Source organism: Mirounga angustirostris, unplaced genomic scaffold, assembly GCF_029215605.1.
Source record: "Mirounga angustirostris isolate CCGP_5_RB_7025 unplaced genomic scaffold, mMirAng1.0.hap1 SCAF_2, whole genome shotgun sequence".
NCBI lineage: Eukaryota > Metazoa > Chordata > Mammalia > Carnivora > Phocidae > Mirounga > Mirounga angustirostris.
Genome location: NW_026991710.1, coordinates 110789530 through 110794563, shown reverse-complemented (window position 1 = coordinate 110794563; position 5034 = coordinate 110789530).

Below are 5034 nucleotides of genomic sequence, written 5' to 3'. Positions count from 1 at the left end.
GAGAAAGATGATAATCTTTACAACTACCATATCATATCAAAACTCCCTAATACAGGGCGCCTGGGTGGCTCAGATGGTTGAGCGTCTGCCTTCGGCTCAGGTCATGATCCCAGGGTCCTGGGATCGAGTCCCGCATCAGGCTCCCTGCTCCTTGGGAGCCTGCTTCTCCCTCTGCCTCTCTCTCTCTCTCTCTGTCTCTCATGAATAAATAAATAAAATCTTTAAAAAAAAAAAAAAAAAAAAACCTCCCTAATACAGATGGCCCCAAATTTATGATGGTTCAACGTAAGATTTTTTGAATTTATGGTGGTGTAAACCATCATATGGTAGAAACCATAGTTTGAGTTTTGATCTTTTCCCAGGGTAGAGTATTATACTGTCTCTTGATTCTGGGCAGGAGCAGTGAGCCACAGGTCCCAGTCAGTCATGGGATCATGAGGGTGAACAACCAATACACTTACAACCTTTCTGTATCCTTATAACTGTTCTGTTTTCACTCCCAGTATGGTATTCAATAAATTACATGGGATAGTCAACACTTCATTATAAAGCAGGCTTTGTGTTATATGACTGTGCCCAACTGTAGGTTGATGTAAATGTTCTGAGCACGTTTAAGGTAGCATAGGCCAAGCTAGGATGTTCAGTAGGTTAGGTGTAGTAAATGCATTTTCAACTTCCAATATTTTCAATTTATGATAGGTTTATCAGGATGGAACACCATCATACATTGGGGAAGATCTGTATACATTGTATCACTTAGTTCTGCCTATACATATTTCTCTCAATCACTTCTGAGGCATACACAGATATTAATGGTTTTAATAAGCATCCGTGACAAGTTCTTACTTTCAATTGGATTCCTTTCAGGGCTTTGCCATTTAGAATAATAGTTGCTAATGTCTTCTAGTAAATGCATTTTATTATATGTGATATAACTAACCTCTTTCTATTCTGTGTCTTGATTAGAAATGGCTTTGAAACTTCATCAAATGCATTTTCAGCATCTATTGATGTGAGTATATGGTAACTCACTTTGTTGGTGAAATGGATTACACTGGTAAATTTCTTGCCTTCTTAGAATAAACCCTAATTTGACATAATATATATTTGACTTTTATACATTGTGATATTATAGAAATAGCAAAGATTCTAAGAAAAATGATATTGTATATAAATCTTGCATTCCCGTTGTGTCAGTTTGGGATGTCTGAGAAGAAGTCACCAAGACACAAGATTTATTGCAGGAAATGCTCTGTGAAGGATAAAGGGAAGGTTGTAGGAGTAGGCGGGAAAGCCTTCAGACTACTAAATGGGTCTGGCCCTTGTGAACACGTAGGAAGAATCTCTGACAAAAGTATAGTTCTAAGAAAACTTTGGAGCAGTGGACTTGAGTATGAAGCCAAATGTGGCCATTAGAGACCAGTTTCCTGAAGGAGTAGGCTTATGCTACTAGATCCCCAAGCCATGCTCATTCATAAGCGTCTGCCTTCGGCTCGGGTCATGATCCCAGGGTCCTGGGATCGAGCCCCACGTCGGGCTCTCTGCTCAGTGGGGAGCCTGCTTCTCCCTCTCCCACTCCCCTGCTTGTGTTCCCTCTCTCACTGTCTCTCTCTCTGTCAAATAAATAAATAAAATCTTTTTAAAATAAAAAGATGACAATTGCGGTATGCAACAGTAATGCTTTTTTAATTTTTTAAATTCAATGCCTCACAGTCTGGGGTAGAATGGGGAAGTGTGGCATGCAGAAAGGTGATGGTGGATTCACAAGGGCAGTAACTGTGCTCAGTGACCTGTGCTCCCTCAGGTAGGATATGTGAGCTGTGTGTTTCTATGAGTGTCAGACTCATCTCCGTCATTCTTCTACCTTTCCTAAGGCATGTTGCATTGTGCTTTGCAGACAGTACGTTGAAATAAGGCTCATGGTGAGCTTAGGGAAGATGGCTGTGAAGACTTTTCTGCCCTGTAAGATATGCAGGAGCTTGGAGATCAGCACCAGAAAACATCAGGGTCATCAGCTATGCCGATGCCCAGAAAAATTTTGATAGGGACAAATCTGTAAACTCCTGTTTGTGAAGATCACATCAGACCCATAGGATAGTTCTTGTCTTTCTTCTGCTGTAAATATCTGAAAAGGAGCTTGATATATGTCTTCCAAAGGTCTGAAGGAAGGAGAGTGTAAGAAAATCAGATACAGAGTATCTTTATTATGGTCCACTGGAAAGGTAATGCATAGCTTGATGACTGCTATATCAACAATCAACTGTGGTAGAAATATTTGCTCTCAGTTAAATGCTAAGCCTATAGCACAGAGTGCGGACCGACTGCCAATATTAAGCTTCAGTGAAACAAATAATAACAACAATAATAAAGACAAATATAAATGACCTAGTAGGTAGAAAGAAGTAGGGCAAATCCATCAACGAGTAAATTAGAATTGCCAGAAGGAAAAGATGACACACTGGACAAAATATTTTGAAATCATTTACAGTGATTCAGCCAGAGCAAATACACATATAATTCTTTCTGGAAATAGTATTGTGTCTTCTTACTTTATTTTATTTAATTGTTTTGTTATGATTATTTTTCCCATATATACGCACATTTGAATAATTCTTAATCTTTGTTTCATAACACTATTGTCATTGAGTCATACCTGGCCTTCTTTTACATATTCATTTTTTAAATTTAGTTTTTTAAATCCTATTTTTCTAAATGTAAAGAGCACCCATGAAGCCACCCCACAAAACAAAATCTCCGATCAAGATAATGACTCATATAAACACGTGACCACTCTGGTCCAACCACCTGGCATTCCAGTAACTAAGTCACCACCTTTCTGAATCCCATATTATCATCCCTTCATCTTAATTTTTAAAAATAAAGCTTTATTGCTTTTGTACGGATTTCTAAATTTTCTTTTCTTTTTATATTAATTTAACTCAATGTGTTTTCTTGTTGTCCATAATTTTTGAGAAACATGTTTTTAAGTCAGCATAGTAAATGTTAGATGTAACATTTACCTCTTGGAAATTCACAGTGTACTTCATCTTATTAAGATGACGACAACTTCAGGGGCACCTGGGTGGCTCGGTCGTTAAGCGTCTGCCTTCGGCTCAGGTCATGGTCCCAGGGTCCCGGGATCGAGCCCCTCATCGGGCTCCCTGCTCTGCGGGAAGCCTGCTTCTCCCTCTCCCACTCCCCCTGCTTGTGTTCCTTCTCTCACTGTGTCTCTTTCTGTCAAATAAACAAATGAATAAAATCTTTTTTAAATAAAAAGATGACAATTGCGGTATGCAGCAGTAATGCCTTTTTAATTTTTAAAATTCAATGCCTCACAGTCTTATTCCCCTACAAACCTCACCTTGTATAACAATTCCCATTGCAAAGGGCTGGGCAATAACTTTAGTATTTGCTGCCATATACAAGGCTCTGCCTATTCTTTATGGCTTTTATTTCAGATTTTTTCCACCAACTTCTAAATTCCTACTTTAATACTCTCCCCTCACTCAAGCAGAAAAATCTCACCTCCTACTTCCAAATAAAAATAAATTTATTAAATATGAATCTCTTAAACTATTCCCCTTCTCTCTTCTATTTGATTAGACTTGTCTTTAATTAGAAAAATTCTCCCTCCCCCCCTTTTTTTGTACTATTGATAACATTTCTTCCATCATGAACTATATTCTTCAGTTTAACCATAACCCATCATAACTTTACCTTTCCCCACTGGTTACTCCACAATAATATTTAAATAAATATATCGTTACCTCACATCTGTAAAGTTCTATTTCAACTTCATAATTCTTTAGCCAGGCAGCGAATATTTTTGGATTTCCACGTTGGGTTCCACAGACACATATATAAATAAAAAAGATATGGTTCTTGTCTTCATGGAATTTAATTAGGCACTAAAAATTAATTTAAAAAATTGCAAAATATATTTGTGCAAAACACTAATAAACATTTATGATGTTATAGGAATACATTCAAAGGAAATTTATTGGTCTTTGCATACAAATAGTCTTTTATGAAGAACTGAATTAATTGTTAATTAGACTTGGATCAAATTAGGTGTTTGGATGCTGAATGGACTCTGGAACTCCACCAGCTTATACACCTGGAGCAGCGTTATTACAAAGTACAAATTTTAACAATGGAAGAATATGTGTTAGAAGGAAACCTGAGAACTCAGGAATAAGCTTCTTTGTGTTTCTACCACTGCACATTGTTTGTCTCCAAGTCTTTAGCCACTGTCAGCATCTCAAAGGGAGTCTCAAAGTCAGCTTGTGGTAGTTTTCACCATGAGCTGATGTGCAGGTGCATTCTAGCAACATAGAGGGCCTTCATCCTGGAACTCGCCCCCTCCCCACCAACCCCTAGACTCCTCCAAATTCAAGTGCAAACATAAATCCAATTACAAAACAATACCAAGCAATGCTGACAGGCTGGTATATCCTATTCCTAAATAACTCACAGACCCATAGATACAAGATATAATTTTAGTTTGGCTTCAAAGACAATGAAGAGGAAGATAATCGTGATTCTACAAATGCCAACAAACCTCCAGGCCAAGCATCCTGTGTACCATGCCTGTGATGCAGATGGAAAATGCTACATAAAATGAGGAGGTTGACTTATGGAAGAAGTCGAGAGATTGAGAAAGAATCAACTGTTAGAAGGAAAACCATTCTTCTGTTCGTGAAATTTCTTTAGAAAGACCTGCTAATCCATTGGAGTATCTGCATGCTACATTTAGCACTTGCTGCAAGTTGTTAAGCAATAAGTTATTGTCCTAATAACCTTCAAGTAGAAATTGTACAAATAGAAATCAAACACTGTAAGAAAGTTAATAATCCTAAAAAGAGGCATCCAGCTCTATCCAGCCTTGTTTGTAAAGATATTCTATGATTTATGCAATTTACGAGTCTAGAAAGGATGAACACGAATGAAACAAATTGGTTAGAGGGCAATTTATGAGAAAATGCAAGGATAAGGAGGAAAAAAAAATGTGAAGGAAAAGGCCACCCTGAATGT